The 24,715-nt window shown below is 37.8% G+C and overlaps 2 protein-coding genes across 2 annotated transcripts in view; one reads left to right on the top strand and one right to left on the bottom strand.

Moving 5' to 3' along the window:
- LOC127685304 (olfactory receptor 50-like) overlaps nucleotides 1–24,715 on the top strand; it is a 314,138-nt gene that overhangs the window by 152,920 nt on the left and 136,503 nt on the right. The gene's annotated exons all lie outside the window — the stretch shown is intronic.
- LOC127685305 (olfactory receptor 50-like) overlaps nucleotides 1–24,715 on the bottom strand; it is a 43,828-nt gene that overhangs the window by 1,273 nt on the left and 17,840 nt on the right. The gene's annotated exons all lie outside the window — the stretch shown is intronic.

Genomic DNA, 24,715 nt, shown 5'->3' with positions numbered 1-24,715 from the left:
TCAATGATTTTATGTGTTTTAAGCTTTCTCGAATGCACCTGCCCAATGGTGTCTTCACGTGAATTAAATCCAGATAGTGGAACCCGTATAGGTGTGCTAGAACTGTGAGACACCAGAATCTGGAGAATTACTGAAATCAGGATATGAAGATGTTCAAAGCATTAAGAGGACAAGCCTGTACCAATAATGTAAAATGCCAATACTAACTTGAAAGGAGCTATGGATTATTCCCATAATATCTGCCAAATATCTTGTGTTTTTCTAATAAAAGCAAGTGTCACATATTACATTTAATGTGGGTTTTTCAGCTAAAGACTGTTACCTATGAATTTACATTTTTCTCTGTTGCTAACCTGGCATTTCTCTCTGTTTCTTTCAATCATGCCCCACTCATGTGAGCAATCACAAAGCAATAGAACATGGAACATGATAAGAGTTGATATCCTAGCTTGTGAAAGAACTCTGTGGTAATATTCTATTTGAAGACTTCCTTAGTGACCAGTTTGTCCCTGTGACTGGAAGCCATCTATCTGCTCCTTCACTCTTTACAGGCTTAAACTAGAGTTAATGTATGAATTCTTCCATCTTAGTGGAGACCATTTTTAAAGTTCCTACACTTCACCACAAACTGTAAAAAGAAAATTCAGTTAATGTGGCATTGCATGAAATTAATTATACTACTTTTTTTTACTTATTTCTGTGTTAGTAGTAATTACTTTATCACAATGAAAATGCTAATTATGTATTTGTACATGAGCAGACTGTTTCTAAATTTTTTTATATTTTGACCAGTATTGCAATAAGCAGTATTACTCTTATGTCATTTTAGATACTATATATGATATATTCAAAAAAGAGTTTAAAGAAATAGGCATCCATAATTTTGCAAAAATGTCATGTCACATGAAGCCATGGTGATGAAAAAGCTGATATGTTTTCTACAAAAAGTCTTTAGAGAAAGAGATTACACAGAATATTATAAACCTGGGTCTCTAGGTAGGTATTTGTAAGTACAATGCTAGGTGCTCTTAGAAGCAAGGAAACCACAAAGCAATAACCAGTTATAGAAATGTAAATGTTCAAGAATATATGAGAAGTAGGCAGATATGTTTAATTTGCTATGATAAAAAGTTTTCATCTGTTTTTCCCTGAAAAAATTAAGTAAGGAAAGGTAGGAAATGGCATTATGGCTGCAAGTTAGAAAGCAGAACACCAGGAGTAATTATGGAAAAATCACAGAGATTTACGAAGAAGTTGGGAAAGACACAATAGATATTGTGCTTCGGTTAAATGTGAGCAGAAAGGATTATTTTCCTGCTTCCTTTCAAAAAATGGATAAGTTTAAGAAAAATATTCTATGGAGCATTTTGAAGGGGGTACATCATTTTATCTCAAAAATTTAAACAGGTTCTCAGTGCAAGAAAAATTACTGCATAGTGAACTGTATGTCAGTTCATGGTATGATTGTTGAGATAGGAAATGCATATTGAAGAGAGAGACAGAGAATAAGACAGACACAGAGAGTAACAGAGGGAGACCCAAACATATGCAGTGATACAGAAGAATTAAAATCTATGCCTTTTCTGACAAGCAAACAACAAATAACTTTAGGGGAAAAGGCATGAAAAAGCTTTTGCAGTTTTCTCTAGAAGAAACATCTGGATCACCTGAAACAGTCATTCATTCATCACAGCAAACAGAAGAGTAATACGTTCAGAATCAGATGTGATCAATATTTGAACATATAAATTGTGTCCCTATACTGGGAAGTCCATGTGAGCTCTAATTTTGAATATCACGTAGAGGACCTAGGGTATATTCTCTGTCCCCAGATCCAATTGTCATTGACTCCCTTAGGGAAAGAACTTTTTACAAGCAGGCATGAGAGTCCCTTTACATTTGAGAATTAACAGTAACAACCACAACAAGATTCTTAATCATTTTGTTCTGTTTAAATCATGACACCTGAGAGAGCAAACATTCTCAGCTCAAGGGATGCAAAAATCTCTTCAATAAAAATTGCAGAAAAAAAAAAACTTTCCTAACCTAAAGAAAGAGATGGCCATAAATGTAACAGAAATCTGTAAAACACCAAATAGATTGGACCAAAAAAAGAACCCCTCTCATCACATAATCAAAACAACAGATGTACAGAACAATGAAAGAATATTAAAAACTGCAAGAGAACAGAACCAAGTAACATATAAGGTAGACATATCAGAATTACTCTAGACTTCTCAGTAGAGACCTTAAAAGCCAGAAGAGTGTGGATGGAGGCCATGAAGAATCTAAGAGAGCACAATTGCTAACCCAGGGTACTATCCTGCAAAACTCTCAATCATCAAAGATGGAGAAAACAAAATATTCTATGACTAAACCAAATTTAAACAATAGCTGTCTACCAATCTAAGCCTACAGGGGATTCTAGAAGGAAAATGCCAACATAGAGAAGGTACCAACACCAAGGCAAATACAAGTTATTAATCATGTCACAACAAACCCAAAAGGTGAGAATAACATATATGCAATGCCAACTACAGCAACAAACATAATAGGAACTAACAATCTAATCTCTAGTATTTCTCAACGTTAAAGGACTCAATTCACCAACAAAAAATACATATGCTAGCAGACTGGATATGCAATATGGATCTAGCATTTTGCTGCAAACAAGAAACACACCTCAATGACAAAGACAAACATTACTTCAGAGTCAAAAAGTAGAAAAAAAGTCTTACAAGCAAATGGCCCCAAGAAAGAAGTGGAAGTTGCTGTTCTAATATCTAAAAATAGATCACGATGGGAAAGGACACTTCATATTTATCAAAGGAAAAATCCACCAAGAGAGAGTCTCAATTCTGAACATCTATGCCCTAAATGCAAGGGCACACACATTCATAAAAGAAGCTATACTAAAACTAAAAACACACCTTGAAACCCACACAATAATAGTAGCAGACTTCAACATGTCACTCTCACCAATGGACAGGGCATTGAAGCAGAAACTCAACAGAGACACAGTGAAACTAATAGAGTTTGTGAACCAAGTGGATTTAGCAGATATTTAAAGAATATTTTACCCCAAAACAAAATAATATACCTTCTTCTCAGCACCCCTATGATACCTTCTCCAAAAGTAACTATATAGTTGGTCACAATGCAAGCCTCAACAGATAAAGGAAGACTAAAATAATCCCATGCATCCTATCATATCACCATGTACCAAGGCTAGACTTCAATAAGAAAAACAACAGAAAGCCCACCTACATATGGAAACTGAAAAACCTTCTCTCAATGATAACTTGGTCAGGGAAGAAATAAAGAAAGATATTAAAGCCTTTTTAGAATTTAATGAAAATGAAGGCAAAACGTACCCAAACTTATGGTACACAATGAAAGCACTGCTAAGAGGAAAACTCATGGTGCAAATGCCTTGTTAAAGACATTGGAGAGAGCATAGGAGAGCAGCTTAAGAGCATATCTGAAAGCTATAGAACAAAAACAAGTAAATACTCCCAATAGGGGTGGATGGCAGTAAATAATCAAACTCAGGACTGAAATCACCCAAGTAGAAACAAATAGAATGATACAAAAAAATCAACAAGACCAAAAGTAGGTCCCTTGAGTAAATCAATAAGGTAGAAAAACCTCCAGACAAACTAAGGGCACAGATACAGTATCCAAAGTAAAAGAAATCAGAAATGAAAGGGGAGACATAACAACAGAAACTGAGAGAACTCAAAAATCATCATATTCTACTACAAAAAACCTATACTCAACAAAATTGGAAAATCTAGATAAAATGGGCGATTTTCCAGATGAACACCATGTACCAAAGTTAAATTATGAGCACACGCACCATCTGAGGAGCACATATCTCCCAAGAAAGTAGAAGTCATTAAAAATCCCCCAGAACAACAATATGCCCAGGGACAGATTATTTTAGAGCAGAATTCTACCAGCACTTTGAAGAAGCACTAATACCAACACTCCTCCAGCTTTTCCATAAAATAAAAATAATAGAAAAAACTACCTTATTCATTCTATGATGCATCAATTGCTCTGATATCTAAATTACAGAGAGCCAACAAAGAGAACTTCAGAATAATTTCACTTATGAATATTAATGTAAAAATACTCAATAAAATTCAGCAAACTGAATCCAAGGACACATCAAAACAGCCATTGTCCATAATCAAGTAGGTTTCATTCCAGTGATGCAATGTTGTTTCACTAATTCATTAATTTCATTAATTCATTAATGCATTAATGGATTAATTAAAATCCATTAATGCAATCCAATATATACACACACTCAAAGGAAATTCAACATATGATCATCTGCTTAGGTGTTAAAAAAGCATCCAACAAGACACAAAACCCCTCATGTTAAAAGTATGGGAGAGATCAGGAATTCAAAATGAATATCTAAATATAATAAAACCAATGGCCAATATCAAATTTAATGGAGAGATACTTGAAACTATCCCACTAAAGCCAGGGATAATGTTGCCCATTTTCCCAGTTCTTATCCAATATGGTTCTCAAATATCTAGCCAGGGCAATAAAACAACAAAAGAACAACATGGAGATTCAAATTGGCAAAGAGGAAGTCAAGATATTATTATTTGCAGATGTTATGATAGTATACATAAGCAACCGCAAAACTTATGCCCTCTGCATAAATTCTCTAACTTCTACAGCTGATAAACAAATTCAGAAAAGTGGCTGGATATTAAATTAACTCAAATAAATCAGTAGCCTTCCTTTATACAAATGATAAATGGGCAGAGAAAGAAAATAGCGAAACAAAATGCTTCCCAATAGTCAAAAATAATGTAAAATACCTTGGGATAATGCTAACAAAAGAAGTGAAAGATCTGTATGACAAAAACTTCAAATATCTCAAGAAAGAAATCAAAGAAGACCTCATAAAAAAGAGAGAACTACCATGGTCATGAATTGGTGGGATTAAAGTAAAAATGTCCATCCTACCAAAGAAGACTACAGATTAAATGCAATCCCCATAAAAATTCCAACCTATTTTATATGGAAAAACAAAAAACCCAGGATAGTGAAAACAATTCTTAACAATACAAGAATTTTGGAGGTAATTGCCATCCCTGACCTCAAACTATATTATGGAGCAATAAAAACTGCATAGAATTTGTACAGAGACAGACAGGTTGTTCAATGGAATAGAATTGAATGTCCAGAAAGAAAACCACACACCTATGGACACTTAATCTTGACAAAGAAGCCAAAAATATACAATGGAAAAGAGAAAGCATTTTCAATAAATGGGTCTGGTCTAACTGGTAGCCTCTATATATAAAAATTAAAATAGATCCATATTTGTCACCTTGCATGAAGCTCAAGTTCAAGTTGATCAAGTCCAAGACCCAACATAAAACCAGATACATTGAATCTAATAGAAGAGAAGTTGCAAAAGAGCTATGAACTCAGGGGTGCAGAGGTAAATTTCGTAAACAAATCCAATGGCTCAGGCTCTAAGATCAAGAATTAATAAATGAGACCTCATGAAACTGAAAAGGTTTCTGTAAGGCAAAGGACACAGTTGACAGGGCAAATTGGTAACCTATAGATTGGGAAAAAATCTATAGGAGATTTTTATATAGAGAGCCTTATTGAGGTGCCATGCCACCTGGCAGGAACTTGATATCTACCAATGTGAAGTTCATCTCCCAGCCTTTGAATGGGAACTTCTGTGTTAGCCATAATCCCTTCCACCTAAGGTGTAGTTCTCAGACAAAGGTGAAGCCTATTGTTCTTCAAGGACCTGCAGTTTCCTGAGAAACACTAGCCACCTGTGGAGCAACTGAACTGATTCTGCTGAGAAGCTTCTAGACTTTTCCCCCTGCCTATATATATATATATATATATATATATATATATATATATATATATGGAGTTCCTCATCAAACTTTAAGACCTTGAATAGCACGCGTTATTTTGGTGTCTGTCTCCATTTTATGCCTTTCCATACATCCCCAGCTTCCCTTCCAGGTAACCCATTCTATGTAACTGCAGGCAGTTACAGATTGGCACTTGACCGTGTGGCTGGATACGGGAATGTCTCATGCAGTGACCTTGGTGAAGCTTCGCAGAAAACAGGAAAAGATGGTATCCTGCATGGTGAGCAACTACAGGAGTTAAATACTAGCACTAGTCTAAAATTTCATCTTTTTAAGAGTTGTTGTAGGTACAGAAGAATACGGGCTAAGTGGGACAGTGTTGACCTGGTGCTGAACTCGCTTAGGGGTTGACAGTAGAAAATGTGATAGGAACTTTATAGGCGTTTGTCCGCAACCTGCAAGAGCTGCTTCAGGTGAAAGGAGAAGGGTTTGAAAAACAATGGTTAGAAAGTCTTTTAGATCAGATGGACTCTTTTGCCCATAGTTCCAAGAACTACTGATGAGCTAACATTAGAGGAGAAAGCTCATTCAGACAAAGGAGCTGCCAAATATGATAGTGGGGTTTGGCCTCCTAGAGCACCTTAGACTTTGTGTCTGCAAGTTGCTAATTTTCAAGTTAATTCTGTCTTGCTTTTAACTCTTGACCTTATATTTTAAGAAGATTTGTTGTCTCCTCTCAGGCTCACCTGGATTGAAAACTGGCATGTCTGTTAAAGACACCTGCAGGGTTTTTGGCAATAAATCGACTCTCTGACATCAAAACCTATACAAGTGGACCTCTTATGAGCTACATAGAACTCAGATCTATGTGTGTCTGCTTATGAGCAGACATGGACACCAGTGGGAGGTGCGAGGCAAAGCACTGCAAGGTGAGGACCATGTTTTCTGCCTCTGAGTCCCCGCTGAAGCAAACCTGGTTGCATAGAGGTTGGAGTTTAAAGGTGTTCCTTAGACTAACAAATGACAAGGAAGCCTAAGCCCACCCCCCCATAAAAAGACACCATAAAGTATTTAGGAGGACCAGGTCACTACTTCTCCCCATGGTTAATGCCCTCCCCTGTCCTTTGGCAGATGATTGTTCACTTGTTTATCTTCTCATCTTAAAACTAATAAAAAGGGAGGAGATGTAGAAAGCCTTATTGAGGTGCCATGCTACCTGTCAGGAACATGACATTGACCAATGACCAATGTGAAGTTCCTCTACCAGCTTTTGAGTGGGAAATCCTGTGTTAGCCATAATCTCCTCCACCTAGGGTGGAGTGCTCAGACAAAGGTGAAACCTACTGTTTTTCAAGGACCTGCAGTTTCCTGAGAAACACTAACCACCTGTGGAGCAACTGAACTGATTCTGCTAAGAAGCTTCCAGCCTTCCCCCCCTTCCCCCGCCTATATATATTGGGAATTCTTCATTAAACTTTGAGACCTTGAATGGCAGGTGTTTTCTTGGTCTCTATCTTTTTGGCCGCCTCCCCATACATCACCAGCTTCCCTTCCAGGTAACCTGTCCGATGTAACTGCGGGCAGTTACATTCACAGAACCCACATCTGATGGAGGGCTAATATCCAAAATATATAAAAAACACAATAAACTAACCTCCAAAAAACCAAACAACACAATCAAAAAATGGGGTATGGAACTAAACTGAGATTTCACAACAGAGGAATCTCAAATGGCTTAGAAGCACTTACAGAAATGTTCAAAGTCTTTAGTCATTATGGAACTGCAAATCAAATTGACCCTGAGATTCCACCTTACACCAATCAAAATGGTTAAGATCAAAAACTTAGGTGACAACACATGTTGGAGAGAATGTGGAGAAAGAGGAACACTCCTCCATTGTTGGTGAGTTTCCAAACTGGTACATCCACCCTGGAAATCAATCTGGATGTTCCTCTGAAAATTGGGACTAGATCCACCTAAAGACCAAACTATTCCACTCCAGGGCATATATACGAAAGCTGTCCCACCATGCCACAAGGGCACATGATCCACTATGTTCATAGAAGCTTTATTTATGATAGACAGAAGCTGAAAACAAATCACATGTCCCCCAAAATGGAAGAATGGATAAGAAAATGTTGTGCATATACACAGTGGAATACTATTCATCTATTATGAAGGAGGACGTTATAAGCTTTGCAAGTAAATGAATGGAACTAGAAAAAAATCATCCTGAGCGAGGTAACTTGGACCCCAAAAGACATGCGTGGTATGTACTCACTAATATGTGGATGTTAGTTTAAAATGTATAGAATACCCAGGACATAATCCACAGAACTCAAGAAGGTTATCAAGCCAAAGGACCAAATGAGGAGGGGTAGGGTAAAACAGGAAAATGATCAGGTATTGTGAAGGGACCAAGAGTGAAGTCCCAAGGGCCAGCAGAATGAATGGATCTGTACAACCTCAGGAGATGGGAGGTAGAAGGTGGAAAGTGGGAGTTGGGAGGTGGGAGGTGAGAGGCGGGAGGTAAGAGGAGCAGTCACTCTCTATTATATACCAGAGACCTGGGAAGTGGGAGACTCTCAAGACTCAAAGGGAGAGACCTTAGATGAAATTCCCTACCATGGTTGTGAGAGGGAACTTGTAGAATCCACCTCCAGTAGAAAGACAGGGCATCAAGTATAGGTATGGGGTTGCCATCCCACAGTAAAAACTCTGACCCAGAATTGTTCCTGTCTAAAAACACTGCAGGGACAAAAATGGAGAAGAGACTAAGGGAAAGGAGTTCCAGTGACTGGCCCAAATTGGGACCCATCGCAAGCTCCAAGACCTGAAACTATTACTAATTCTATAAGTATAAGTATTCTGTAAGTACATCTACTTACAGACAAGAGCCTAGCATAGCTGCCCTCCAAGAAGCCCAACATGCAGGTAAATGATAGAGAAGCAGATATATACACCCAACCAATGGTCTGAAGTCATTGACTCCTTTGGTTGAATTAAGGAAAGGGGGAAAAGTTGAGGAGGAGGGCAACTTCACAGGAAGGCCAGCAGTCATAACAAACCTGGACCCCCGAGATCTCTGAGACAATGAGCCACCAACCAGGAACCATACACAAGCTGGATTTAGTCCCCTGACACATGTACAGCAGAAGACTTCCTGAACTGACATCAATGAGAGGAGATGTACCTAACCTTGGAGAGACTTGAGGCCCCCAGGGAATGGGGAGGCCTCGCAGAGTATGGAGGATGTGGGGGTATGGGGACATCCTTTTGGAGACAGGGGGTGTAATCGCATGAGGAACTGTTGGAGAGCAGAATGGCAGGGAGGATAATGATTAGACTGTAAAAAATGATTAAAGATAATAGTAAGAGAGAATTGGACATTTATTTTTGTGTATGCTCATTGAACACTCTTATCAACATTAGCTGGAAATCATAGTCACTTTTAACCAAGAAAAGAAATAATGTGGTATTATTTACTTTTGAAAATATGCATTTCCAATGATTGAGCATTGTGTTATCAGACATACACCCAATTATATTTTAATGCATACAAGTAGAGGCAGATTAAAGTTTGCAGCAATCTAATTCAAAAAAAGTTCATCAATAAACAAATTTGATAATTTTACATATGAAATAATCAACTATATTGAAAATACTGTCTTTTATGGAAAGCATCTTAAACTTTATTAGTAAGAATGTAAATTTGTTCAGACATAATGGGAGTATAAAGAATCCTCAGAAAAATTGAAAATAGAATTGCAGTAATATCGAGCAATCACACTGCTGAGAATTTATACTCAGATTCTTTTTTTTTCAATATATTTTTTTACTTACACTTCAAATGATTTCCCCTTTTTTGTCCCCCCACTTCCTGAAAGTCCCTTAAGTCCTCTTCCCTCCCCCTGTTCTCCCATCCACCCCTTCCCACTTCCCTGTTCTGGTTTTGCCCTATACTGCTACACTGACTCTTTCCAGAACCAGGGGCCACTCCTCCGTTCTTCTTGTACATCATTTGATGTGTGAATTATGTTTTGGGTATTCCAATTTTCTAGGCTAATATCCACTTATTAGTGAGTGCGTACCATGATTAATCTTTTGAGACTGCGTTACCTAACTTAGTATGATGTTCTCCAGCTCCACCCATTTGTCTAAGAATTTCATGAATTCATTGTTTCTAATGGCTTAATAATACTCCATTGTGTATATATACCACATTTTTTTTGCATCCATTCTTCTGTTGAGGGATAACTGGGTTCTTTCCAGCATGGGGCAATTATAAATAGGGCTGCTATGAACATAGTAGAGCACGTATCCTTATTACCTGACTGGGAATCCTCTGGGTATATGCCCAGGAGTGGTATAGCAGGATCCTCTGGAAGTGACGTGCCCAGTATTCTGAGGAACCGCCAGACTGATTTCCAGAGTGGTTGTACCAATTTGCAACCCCACCAGCAGTGGAGGAATGTTCCTCTTTCTCCACATCCTTGCCAACACCTGTTGTCTCCTGAATTTTTATTCTTAGCCATTCTGACTGGTGTAAGGTGAAATCTCAGGATTGTTTTGATTTGTATTTCCCTAATGACTAATGAAGTTGAGCATTTTTAAGATGCTTCTCAGCCATCCAAAGTTACTGTTTAAAAGAATTCTCAATAGAAGAATACCGAATGACTGAGAAGCACCTAAAGAAATGTTCAACATCCTTAGTCATCAGGAAAATGCAAACCAAAACAAGATTGAGATTTCATCTTATACCAGTCAGAATGGCTAAAATTGAAAACTCAGGTGACAGCAGATGCTGGCAAGGATGTAGAGAAAGAAGAACACTCCTCCATTGCTGGTGGGATTGTAAGCTGGTAAAATCACTCTGTAAATCAGTTTGGTGGTATATCCGAAAATTGGATATAGTATTATCAGAGGTCCCAGCTATACCGCTCCTGGGCATATACCCAGAAGACGCTCCAATATGTAATAAGGACACAGGCTCCACTATGTTCATAGCAGCCTTATTTATAAGAGCCTGAAGCTGGAAAGAACCCAGATGTCCCTCAACAGAGGAATGGATAGAGAAAATGTAGTGCATTTATAAAATCGAATACTACTCAGCTTTTAAAATGCAATGAATTCATGAAAATCTTAGGCAAATGGATGGAACTACAAAATATCATCCTGATTGAGGTAAACCAATCACAAAAGAACACACACGGTATAAATTCACTGATAAGTGAATAGTAGCCCAGAAGCTTGGAATACCCAAGACACAATTCACACATCAAATGAAGCTCAAGAAGAAGGTAAACCAAAGTTTGGATACTTTGGTTCTTATTAGAAGGGGGGAACAAAATACCCATGGGAGGAGATACAGAGACAAAGTGTGGAGCAGAGGCTGAAGAGAAGACCATCCAGAGACTTCCCCACCTGGGGATCCATTCCATATACAGTCACCTAATCCAGGCACAATTGTGGATGCCAACAATCTCTTGCTGACAGAAGCCTGATTTAGCTGTTTCCTGCAAGGCTCTGCAAGTGTCTGAGGTAGATGCCCTCAGCCAATCATTGGACTAAGCAAAGGTTCTTAATGAAGGAGCTAGAGAAAGGTCTGAAGGAGCTGAAGGAGCTTGCAGTCCCATAGAAGTAATAACAATACAAACCAACCAGTACCCGAGAGCTCCTAGGCACTAAAACAGCAACCAGAGTACACATGGAGGGACCCATGGCTCCAGCTGCATATGTAGCCCAGGATGGCCTTGTTGGACATCAAAGGGAGGAGGGGCCCTTGGCCCTGAGAAGGCTTGATGCCCCAGTGTGGGGGAATGCCAGGACAGGGAAGCAGGAGTGGGTGGGTTGGTGAGTAGGGGGAATGGAGTGGGATATGAGGTTTTCAGAGGGGAAATGAGGAAAGAGGAAAAGTTTTGAAATGTCAATAAAGAAAATATCCAATAAAAGCCTACAAAATGTCAAAAGAATATACAGTTTAAAATAAATCTAGTTGCAAAGAAAAAAATAAGTCCTTTAATAGTATGGGAAATCATAAAGTAAGAAGAGTTGGAGGAAGGATTTAGAGACCTGAAGAAGACAGGAATCCACAGGATCTGACAACTAGTCTGGACCCATCAGGACTGCCAAAGTTTGAACTTTCAAACAGAAAAAAAATCATAGACTGGATCTCGGCCCCTAACACAGAAGTGTAGCCTGGTTTTCGTGCATGTTCCCCAACAAATTTATTGGATGCTGTCTTTCAGTCTATTGACTATCCACAGATAGTGTGGATCTTTTTTTCTAAACATGGCCATCTTGTCTTGCTTCAGTAGGAAAAGGATAAACCTAGTACTGTACTGACATAATGTGATCCACAGAGGGGATGTGATGGCCGCAGAGGGCTCTCCCTTCTCAGAGGAGAAGGAGATGGGGAGTGGGTGGAGGATTTAAATGAGGGGAGAGTGGAAGGAGAAAATGAGCTGATATTGGGAAGGAAGGTGAATAAATAAATGAAAATACGAAAAATGTATCTTTTATTTCAAACAGAAAAAGAAAAAAGAAAAAAGAAAAAAATGATGTTTGCCTATAATCCCAGATCTACAATCAACTCCCTAGGCCACAGCTCTGCTTGTGTTCCTGGAAGACTCTTGCCAAATATGACAACCAGGTAAAATAACTACAACCTAATCCCATACATCATAAATATCAGAAGATACAATCAAACAGGTTAAGGAAATGAATAAAACTGGTCATGATCTGAAAATGGAAAGAGAAGCAATAAAAAACAGCAAAGAGGCAGCTCAAGAGATGTAAATCTTAGGAAAAGAACAGCAATTTCAAACACAAGCATCACCTATAGAAAACAAAAAATGGAAGAGAGAACTTAGGTATAGAAGATATGAAAGAAATAATTGATGCATCAGTTTAAAAAGACTAAATCTAACATGCTCAAGACAGAATAACACAGAAAATTTGAGACACCATGCAAAGACCAAACATTAGAATCATTGTTATTGGAGAAATAGAAGATTCGTAGCTAAAAGGCACAGAAAATATCTTCAACAAAATTATAGAAGAAATTTTCATATCATAAAGAAAGAGATGGCTATAAATGTCCAAGAAGTGTACAGAACAATAATCAAAACCATAAATATACAGAACAATGACAGAATATTAAAAGCTGCAAAGGAAAAGACCTAGTTACATATAAAGGCAGATGTTTCAGAACTACACCCAACTCATCAACAGAGACTCTAAAAACTAGAAGGCCCAGAGTAGATGTTTTGTAGGCCCTAAGATGTTATCCCAGAATACTATAGCTAGCCAAACATTCAATCACCATAAAATGAAAAAACAAGATATTCCATGACAAAACCAAATTTAAAAAAATCTTTCCACTAATTCAGCCCTACTGAGGATAGTAGAAGGAAAACAATAACACAAGGAGGGTAATGACAAGCAAGAAAACATAAGAAAATAAAATTTCACAACAGCAAAACCAATAGAAGAAACATACACACATTCCAACATCATCAATATCAACATAACAGGAACACACAATCATTGCCCGTTAATATCTGTCAATATCAATGAACTCAATTCCTCAATAAAAGACACAGGCTAACAGAGCAGATGCATAAATAGTATCCATCAGTTTGCTGCATGCCAGAAACACACCTCAGCAATAAAAATAGACACTGTATCAGAGTACATGGCTGGAAAAAAAAGGTTTACCAAGCAAACAGACCCAAGAACCAAGCTGGATTATTTAGTATCTAATAAAATAGATTGTCAACCAAAAGTAATCAAAAGAGAAGGGACAGGACAGTTCATATTAATCCAAGATTTTTGTCTTAATTCTGAATATCAATGACCCACATGCAAGGGCACCCACATTCATAAAAGAAACATTACTAAAGCTTAAATCATACATTGAAACTCACTCATTAATAGTGGAATACTTCAATATCATTCTCTCACCATTGAGCAAATCATCAAAACAGAAATTAGCAGTGATAAAATAAGACATTATGAAGCAAATGCTTCTAACAAATATCTACAGAATATTTCATTCAAAAACACAAAAGAATACCCCCTCTTCTCAACATCTTATGGAACCTTCTCAAAATCTGTTCATATACTCGGTCACAAACAAGGCCTCTACTGCCAGGAGCCATCCTCACTTAGATCTCGATGCCAAGAGATCTCGATAGCAGGAGCCATCCCCACCTAGATCTTGATGCCAGGAGATCTCGATACCAGGAGTCATTCTCAGTTAGATCTTGATGCCAGGAGCCATTCTTGCTTAGATCTCAAAACCCCCTCCTCTCAAGCTCATCTGTGGATAGGTTACTATAGCAACTCCTTTCTACTACGCCTCCTCATGACCACCTTTTATCATGCCAAGATTCCAGCAGCAATAACTAGCTTTTCCCAGAAATTATCAGAAACTGTTTCTAAGAAATGAAGGCAGCCCCCTGAGATTGTTACCCCTTGATGCCTTCCTACATCTTGCTTCCTTCCCTTTATATTGCCTTGTGTGAAAAATAAAATCTGACAGCTTGATCAAAATATTGTGTTGCTGTTCATCTCTTCAGTCTCTTGTCTCTTACCTTCTCCTAGGTGGTCTGGAGATCCTATTGATAGTCCTGAGGGTCCACTCTACAGGCATAGGTAGATTAATACAAACCCTTGCATCGAACACTTCCTAGAACTCAATGAAAATGAACATACAACATGCTCAAACTTATATGACACAATGACAGCATTGTTAAAAGGAAAGGTCATAAGACTAAGTGCTTTCATGAAGAAATTAGAAAGATGAATGTCCCTGGTGAAAGTTCTAGAAGAAAAAGAAGCAAACACATTTAAGAGAACTAGACAGCAGGAAATTAAAAAAAAAAAAAAACAGGTTGAAATCAACCAAGCAGAAACAAAGAGAACAGCATAGAATAAATGAAGCAAATAAGTGCTTTTTTAAGAAAAATCAACAAGATTACCAAAAATTAATGAAAAGACATTTTAAAATGTCATCTGAAAAAGTTAAAAGACACAGAGATAATATCCAAATTAATAAAATCAGAATTGAAAAGGGAAAGATAACAGAAATTAAGAAATTAAGAAATTAAGTATGATACAAAACCACTGGATCATACTTGAAAAACCTATACTCCACAAAATTGCAAAAAATCTAAAAGAAATTGACAATGTTTTCAAAAGATACCACTTCTAAAGTTAAATAAAGATCAGATAAACAATTCAAATAGTCCTATAATTTCTAAGGAAATATAAACTGTCAATAAAAGTCTTTCAGCTAAAAATATTCCATCTCCGATGGCTTTAACCCAATATTCTACCAGACTTACAAAGAAGACCTAACACTAACACTCCTAAAATTAACCAACAAAATAGAAACAGAAGAAACACTGTGAAATTCATGTTATGAGGTCACTGTTCATCTGATACCCAAGCCATACAAAGACTGAAAAAATAAAGAGAATTTTTGACCAATTTCCTTCATGAAAAAAGATCTGACCATATTCAGTAAAATACTCACAAACTGAATCCAAGAACACATCAAAAAGATCATCCAACATGATCAAGTAGGCCTAATCACAGAAATGCACAGATAGTCCAACACATGAATATCTGTATTAACAAGGTGAAAGAAAAAACGTTATGATCTTGACATTTGATGCTGACAATGCCTGTGACAAAATCCAACAACCCTTCATGATAAAAGTAACGGAGAGATCAGATATTAAATGGAAAAACCTAAACATAATGAAATCAATTTTTATTAAGCTGATAGTCAACATCAAATTAAGTGAAGAGAAATTCAACTTAAGAACTAAAATCAGGAACAAGATGACTCTGTCCACTCTTCATTCAATATAATACATGAAGTTTTAGATAGAGCATTAAGATAACAATATAGATCAAGTGGTATGAATTGGAAAAGAAGTGAAAGTAATAGTTATTTGAAGATGATATGATAGTATGCATAAGCAACCTCAAAGATTATACCAGAGAACTCCTACATCTGATAAACATTCATTGAAGTGCCTGGAACTGAGAACAAAATCAGGGAATCAACCTCAGTGATTGTGGAACATGCCCAGAGCACTTTCAAGAATAGATATGGAGAGAATTGGCATCCTTGTCTTGTCGCTGATTTCAGTGGGATTGCTTCAAGTGTGTCTCCATTTATTTTGATATTGGTTGTTGGTTTGCTGTATATTTCTTTCATTATGTTTAGATTTGGGCCTTGAGTTTCTGATCTCTCTAATAGTTTTAACATGAAAAGGTGTTGCATTTTATCAAATGTTTTTTCTGCATCTTAAAAGATGATCATGGGATTTTTTTCTTTGAGATTTTTATATAGTGGATTACATTAATGAATTTTCATATATTAAACCAACCTTGCATCTCTGGGATGAAGCCTAATTGATCACGGAAAATGATGGTTTTAATGTGTTCTTGGATTTGGTTTGCAAGAATTTTATTATTTTTGCATCGATATTCATAAGTGAGATTGTTTTGAAGTTCTCTTTTTTGGTTGGGTCCTTGTGTGGTTTAGATATCAGAGTAATTGTAGCTTAGGTAGTATTCCTTCCCCTTTTATTTTACAGAATAGTTCGAGAAAAATCGGTATCAGGTCTTCTTTGAAGGTCTAGTAGAATGCTAAACCCATCTGGCCCTGGGATTTTTTTTTTTTTTTGGTTGGGAGGTTTTAATAACTTCTTCTATTTCCTTGTGTGACGTGGGCCTGTTTAGATAGTTTACCTGTTCTTTATTTAACTTTGATGTGTGTTATCTCTCTAAAAAAACATCCATTTCATTTAGATTTTCCAGTTAGGCTCTGATGATGTTTTTTAATTTCCTCTATTTCTGCTGTTTTCTCTCCCTTTTCATTTCTGATTTTGCTAAATTGGATAGTGCTTCTCCACCCTTCACTTAGTTTGGCTAGGGGTTTATCTATTTTGTTGATTCTTCCAAAGAACCAGCTTCTGGTTTTGTTAATTCTTTGCATTGTTTTCTTTGTTTCTATTTGGTTGATTTCAGGCCAGAGTTTGAGTATTTCCTGCCTTCTACTCCTCTTGGGTGAGCTTGCTTCCTTTTTTTATAGAGCTCTCAAGTGTGCTGTTAAGTTGTTAGTGAAAGATCCCTCCAGCTTCTTTACCTGTGTGTTAAGTGCTATGAACTTTCCTTTTAGAACTGCTTTCATTGTGTCCTATAAGTTTGGTATAAGGTGTCAATATTTTCATTAAATTGCAGGAAGTCTTTAATTAATTAATTTATTTCCAGTTCAGTTTCCATGTGTTTCAGGGAATTCTCTAGTTTCTGCTGTTCTTGAATACCAGTCTTAGGCTATGGTGATCGGATAGGATGCATGGTATTATTTCAATCTTCTTGTATTTGTTGAGGATTATTTTTTTATGTGTTGTTTTATTTTATTTTTATTTTATTTTTTATTTACATTGCAAATGATTTCCCCTTTTCTGGGTCCCCACTCCCCGCAAGTCCCATAAGCCCTCTTCTGTCCCCCTATTCTTCCATCCACCCCTTCCCACTTCCCTGTTCTGGAATTCCCTTATACTCTTGCACTGAGTCTTTCCAGAACCAGGGACCACTCTTCCATTCTTTTTGGACATCATTTGATTTGTGGATTATGTCCTGGGTATTCAAAGTTTCTAGGCTAATATCCACTTATCAGGGAGTAAATACCATGATTGATCTTTTGAGACTGGGTTACCTCACTTAGTATGATGTTCTCCAGCTCCATCCATTTGTCTAAGAATTTCATGAATTCATTGTTTCTAATGGCTGAATAGTACTCCATTGTGTAAATATACTACATTTTTTTGTATTCATTCCTCCGTTGAAGGACATCTAGGTTCTTTCCAGCTTCTGGCTACTACAAATAGGGCTGCTATGAACATAGTGGAGCATGTGTCCTTATTGCATGCTGAAGAATCCTCTGAATATATGCCCAGGAGTGGTATAACAGGGTCCTCAGGAAGTGACATTCCCAGTTTTCTGAGGAACCATCAGACTGATTTCCAGAGTGGTTGCACCATCTTGCAATCCCACCAGCAGTGGAGGAGTGTTCCTCTTTCTCCACATCCTCGCCAACACCTGCTGTCTCCTAAGTTTTTTACCTTAGCCATTCTGACTGGTGTGAGGTGAAATCTCAGGTTTGTTTTGATTTGCATTTCCCTAATGATTAATGATGTTGAACATTTCTTAAGGTGTTTCTCAGCTCTCCGAAGTTCTTCATGTGAAAATTCGTTGTTTTGCTCCATACCCTACTTTTTAATGGGGTTATTTGGATCTCTGGGTTCTACTTTCTTGAGTTCTTTGTATATATTAGATATTAGCCCTCTGTCGGATTTAGGGTTGGTGAAGATACTTTCCCAGTCTGTTGGTTGACATTTTGTCCTTTTGACGGTATCCTTTGCCTTTCAGAAACTTTGTAGTTTTATGAGGTCCCATTTGTCAATTCTTGATCTTAGAACATAAGCTATTGGTGTTCTATTCAGGAACTTTTCCCCTGTGCCCATGTCCTCCAGGGTCTTCCCCAGTTTTTTTCAATTAGTTTCAGTGTGTCAGGTTTTATGTGGAGGTCCTTGATCCATTTGGAGATGAGTTTGGTACAAGGAGATAAGAATGGATCGATGCACATTCTTCTGCATGCTGACCTCCAATTGAACCAGCACCATTTGTTGAAAAGACTATCTTTTTTCCACTGGATGCTTTCAGCCCCTTTGTCGAAGACCAAGTGACCATAGGTGTGTTGGTTCATTTCTGGGTCTTCAATCCTATTCCATTGATCCGCTTGCCTGATATTGTACCAATACCATGCAGTTTTTATCACTATTGCTCTGTAGTAGAGTTTAAAGTCTGGGATATTGAATCCCCCCTGAAGTTCTTTTACTGTTGAGAATAGATTTAGCTATCCTGGGTTTTTTGATATTCCAGATGAATTTGAGAATTGCTCTTTCAAGCTCTATGAAGAACTGGGTGGGATTTTCATGGGAATAGCATTGAATCTGTAGATTGCCTTTGGCAGGATGGCCATTTTAACTATATTAATCCTGCCAATCCATGAGCATGGAAGGTTTTTCAATTTTCTGAGATCTTCTTCGATTTCCTTCTTCAGAGATCTGAAGTTCTTGTCATATAGGTCTTTCACTTGTTTGGTTAGAGTCACCCCAAGATACTTTATGTTGTTTGTAGCTATTGTGAAGGGGGTCATTTCCCTAATTTCTTTCTCAGTCTGCTTATCCTTTGAATATATAAAGGCTACTGATTTGCTTGAGTTGATTTTGTAGCCAGCCACTTTGCTGAAGTTGTTTATCAGCTGTAGGAGTTCTCTAGTAGAGTTTTTAGGGTCACTTAAGTATACGATCATTTCATCTGCAAATAGTGATAATTTGACTTCTTCCTTTCCAATTTGTATCCCTTTGACTTCCTTCTGTTGTCTAATTGCTCTAGCTCAGACTTCAAGAACTATATTGAAAAGATATGGAGAGAGGGGGCAGCCTTGTCTAGTCCCTGATTTTAGTTGCATTACTTCAAGTTTCTCTCCATTTAGTTTGATGTTGGCTACCAGTTTGCTGTATATTGCTTTTACTATGTTTAGATATGGGCCTTGAATTCCTGTCCTTTCCAAGACTTTTAGCATGAAAGGATGCTGAACTTTGTCAAATGCTTTTTCAGCATCTAATGAAATGATCATGTGGTTTTTTCTTTGAGTTTGTTTATGTAGTGGATAGCATTTATGGATTTCCTTATATTGAACCATCCCTGCATCCCTGGGATGAAGCCTACTTGATCATGGTGGATGATCGTTTTGATGTGTTCTTGGATTCGGTTGGCAAGAATTTTATTTAGTATTTTTGCATCGATATTCATAAGGGAAATTGGCCTGAAATTCTCTTTCTTAGTTGGATCTTTGTGTGGTTTTGGTATCAGCGTAATAGTGGCTTCGAAGAAGGAGTTGGGTAGTGTTCCTTCTGTTTCTATTTGGTGAAAGAGTTTGAAAAGTATTTGGTGTTAAGTCTTCTTTGAAGGTCTGATAGAATTCCTCACTGAAACCATCTGGTCCTGTGCTTTTTTTGGTTGGAGGCCTATCTATGACCCCTTCTATTTCTTTAGGGGTTATGGGTCTGTTTAGATGGTCTATTTGATCCTGGTTTAATTTTGGTAATTGGTATCTGTCTAAGAAAATGTCCATTTCCTCCAGATTCTCCAGTTGTGTTGAGTACAGGTTTTTGTAGTAGGATCTGATGATTTTTTGAATTTCCTTGGTTTCTGTTGTGTTACCTCTGTTTTCATTTCTAATTTTGTTAATTTGGATACTTTCTCTGTGCCCTTTGGTTAGTCTGGCTAAGGGTTTATCTATCTTGTTGATTTTTTTCAAAGAACCAGCTTTTGGTCTTGTTGATTCTTTGTATGGTTCTCTTGGTTTCTACTTGATTGATTTCAGCCCTGAGTTTGATGATTTCCTGTCTTCTCCTCCTCGTGGGTGAATTAGCTTCTTCTTGTTCCAGGGTTTTCAGTTGTTCCGTTAATCTTCTAGTGTAGGCTCTCTCGAATTTCTTTTTGGAGGCACTCAAAGCTATGAGTTTTCCTCTTAACACTGCTGTCATTGTGTCCCATAGATTTGTGTATGTTGTGCCTTCATTTTCATTAAATTCTAAGAAATCTTTGATTTCTTTCTTTATTTCTTTCTTGACCAAGGTATCATTGAGTAGAGTATTGTTCAGTTTCCATGTGTATGTGGGCTTTCTGTTGTTTTTACTGTTACTAAACACCACTTTTACTCCATAGTAATCTGATAGGAGGCATGGGATTATTTCAGTCTTCTTATATTTGTTGAGGTCTGTCTTGTGACCAACTATATGATCTATTTTGGAGAAGGTACCATAAGGTGCTGAGAAAAAGGTATATTCTTTTGCTTTGGGATGAAAAGTTCTATATATATCTGTTAAATCCAATTGGTTCAAAGCTTCAATTAGTTTCATTGTCTCCCTGTTTAGTTTCTGTTTTCCTGATCGGTCTATTGGTGAAAGTGGAGTGTTGAAGTCACCCACAATTATTGTGTTAGGTGCAATGTGTACTTTGAGCTTCAGTAACGTTTCTTTTATGAATGAGGGTGCCCTTGTATTTGGGGCATAGATGTTCAGGATTGAGAGTTCTTCTTGTTGGATTTTTCCTTTGACCAGCAAGTAGTGACCTTCCATGTCTCTTTTGATGACATTAGGTTGAAAGTCAATTTTATCTGAAATTAGAATTGCAACTCCGGCTTGTTTCCTGGGACCATTTGCTTGTAGAATTGTCTTCCAGCCTTTTACTCTAAGGTAGACATTGAGGTGTGTTTCCTGTAAGCAGCAAAATGTAGGGTCCTGTTTACATAACCAGTCTGTTAGTCTAATGTCTTTTTATTGGGGAATTGAGTCCATTGATGTTAAGAGATATCAATGAGTAGTGGCTATTGCTTCCTAACATTTTTGATTTTAATTTTATACGTGTGTGGTTATCCTCTTTGGGTTTGATGAAAGCAGCTTAATATCCTGCTCTTGCCAAGGTATAGTTTCCCTCGTTGTACTGGTGCTTTCCCCCTATTATCCTTTGTAGGGCTGTGTTTGTAGAAAGATATTGTGTAAATTTGGTTTTGTCGTGGAATGTCTTGGTTTCTCCATCTATAGTAATTGAGAGTTTCGCTGGGTATAGTAGTCTCAGCTGGCATTTGTGTTCTCTTAGAGTCTGCATGAGCTCCGCCCAGGATCTTCTAGCTTTCATGGTCTCTGGTGAGAAATCTGGTGTAATTCTGATAGGTTTTCCTTTATATGCTACTTGCCCTTTTTCTCTTACTGCCCTAAGTATTCTTTCTTTGTTTAGTACATTTGAGGTTTTGATTATTATGTGACGGGAGGTATTTCTGTTCTGGTCCAGTCTGTTTGGAGTTCTGTAGGCTTCTTGTATATTCATGGGCATCTCTCTCTTTAGGTTAGGGAAGTTTTCTTCCATAATTTTGTTGAAGATATTTGCTGCCCCTTTAAGTTGTAAATCTTCACTCTCATCAATACCTATGATCCTGAGATTTGGCTTTCTCATTGTGTCTTGGATTTCCTGGATATTTTGGGTTACAAGCTTTTTGCATTTTGCATTTTCTTTAACTGTTGAGTCCATAGTTTCTATGGTATCTTCGGCATCTGAGATTCTTTCTTCAATCTCTTGTATTCTGTTGTTGATATTTGCATCTATGGTTCCTGATTTCTTCCCAAGGTTTTCTATCTCCAAAGTTGTCTCCCTTTGTGCTTTCTTAGTTGTTTCTACTTCTGTTTTTATATCCTGGAAATTTTTTGCTCAGTTCTGTCATTTGCTTGTTTGTGTTTTCCTCTAATTCTTTAAGCGATTTTTGTGTTTCCTCTTTCATGACTTCTGCCTGTTGATCAAGGTTCTCCTGTATTTCTTTAAGTGATTTTTGCGTTTCCTCCTTATTGGCTTTTGTATTCTCCTGAATTTCTTTCAATGATTTTTGTGTTTCCCTTGTAAGGGCTTCTAATTTTTGATCCATTTTCTCCTGGAATTTCTTTAAGTATGCCCTTCATGTGTTCCAGTACTAGCATCATGACCAGTGATTTTAAATCCAAATCTTGTTTTTCTGGTGTGTTGGGGTATCCAGGACTTGCTTATGTTGGAGAACTGGGTTCAGATACTGCCATAATGCCTTGGTTTCTGTTAGTAATGTTCCTACATTTTCCCAGGAGTTAGATGGTCTTATTGTCACTGGCTGGAGCTTCAGCCTACTGTGGATCTTTAAGGTTATCTCTGCAACACTGGATGACTGGGTTTCCTCTGGCACAGATTACTGATATATTGCCTTCCTCTTTTGTGCCTTTGGAGCCCTTCTCAATCTTGCCTCAAGCAATGCTATACTTAGGTTGTCAAGGTCAACCAGGTGTTCTCTGTCTGCTCTATTATGGAGGATAGAAGTTGTGGTGGGGGTCACTCCCTCTGTTGATTCTCACATAGGACACAGGTCCTAAAATGGCCTGGCTTGCAGATGAACCGCCTATATGCTCAGTTCCTGAGTGCAGGCAGATCCCTGGTGGTTTGCACCACCAGAAATCTAAGGCTCAGGGTGTTACAGTACCTAGAGATCCTTTTGTGTCCCTGCAGACAGTGAATTTAGCCGCGGGGCTTCTCTCCTACAGCTTCCTGGGCAGGACATGGCCCTGAGCCCGGCGGGCTGGCAGACAAAAATCCGCCTACGTGCTCTGTTCCTGGGTGCAGGCAGACCCCTGGTGGTTTGCACCACCAGAAATCTAAGGCTCAGGGTGTTACAGTACCCAGAGATCCTTTTGTGTCCCTGCAGACAGCGAGATTGGCCGCGGGGCTTCTCTCCTTCTACAGCTTCCTGGGCAGGACATGGGCCCTGAGCTCGGCGGGCTGGCAGACCGAGGATTATTTTTGTGACCAATTATATGGTCAGTTTTCAAGAAGGTACCATGAAGTATTGAAAAAAAGGTCTATTCTTTTGTTTTAGGGTTAAATGTTCTGTAGATATCTGCTAAATTCATTTGATTCATAACCTCTCTTAGTTTCATTGTGTCTTTGTTTATTTTCTGTTTCAATGACCTGTCCATTGTTGAGAGTGTGGTCTTGAAGTATGCCACTATTATTGTGTAGGGTTCAACGTGTGTTTTGTGCTTTGGTAAAGGTTCTTTTATGAATGTGGGTGCTCTTGCATTTGGGGCATAGATGTTCAGAATTGAGACTTTCTCTTGATGGTTTTTCTCCTTAATGAATATGAAGTGTATGTCTCCTTCACACTTGATAACTTTTGGATGAAAGTCTGTTTTATTTGGATATTAGAATGGCATCTCCAGCTTGTTTCCAGGGACCATATGCTTGGAAGACCTTTTTCCATCCTTTGACTCTGAGATAGTGTCTGTCTTTGTTACTGACATGTGTTTCTTATATGCAGCAAAATGCTGGATCTTGTTTATATATCCAGTCTGTTAGCTTATGTCTTTTTGTAGGTGAGTTGAGCCCATAAATACTCAGAGATATTTAAGAGAGATGATTGTTGGTTCCTTATATGTTTGTTTTTTAGGTGGCTTTATGAGCTTGTGGTTCTCTCCTTTTAGATTTGTTGTCAGATGCTTAATATCTTGACCTTTCTTAATGCAGGTACCTTCCTTGTTTTGGAGTTTTCATTCTAGGATCCTCTGTAGGGCTGGATTGGTAGATAAATACTGTTTAAATTTGCTTTTGACCTGGAATATTTTGGTTTCTCCACCTATGTTGATGAGAGATTTGCTGGGTGTCATAGCCTGGGATGGCATTTGTGTTATCTTAGAGTCTGCATTACCTCTGACCAGGCTCTTCTGGCTTCCATAGTCTCTGTTGAGAAGTCTGGTGTAATTCTGATAGGCCTAACTTTGCATGTTAATTGACCCTTTTCCCTTGAAGCTTTTCGTATGTTTTTCTTTGTTGTGTGTGTCTAGTGTTTTGATTATTATGTGGCAAGAGGATTTTCTTTTCTGGTCCAATTTGTTTGGTGTTCTATAGGATTCTTGTACCTTTATGGCCATCTCTTTCTATAGGTTGGGGAAGTTTTCTTCTATGATTTTATTGAAGATATTTTCAGGTCCCTTGAGCTGGGAATCTTCATTCTCCTCTATTCTGATTATTCTTAGATTTGGACTTTTCATTGTGTCCTGCTTTTCTGGTATGCTTTGGGTTAGGAGTATTTTATATTTTGAATTTTCTTTGACAGTTGTGCCAATTTCTTCTACACTACTAGCATCTATACCTGAGAGTCTCTCTTCTAGCTCTG

This window comes from Apodemus sylvaticus, chromosome 5, assembly GCF_947179515.1.
Source record: "Apodemus sylvaticus chromosome 5, mApoSyl1.1, whole genome shotgun sequence".
Lineage (NCBI taxonomy): Eukaryota > Metazoa > Chordata > Mammalia > Rodentia > Muridae > Apodemus > Apodemus sylvaticus.
Note: the sequence above shows the minus strand (reverse complement) of the source record. Positions and strands in the feature narration are given on the sequence as shown.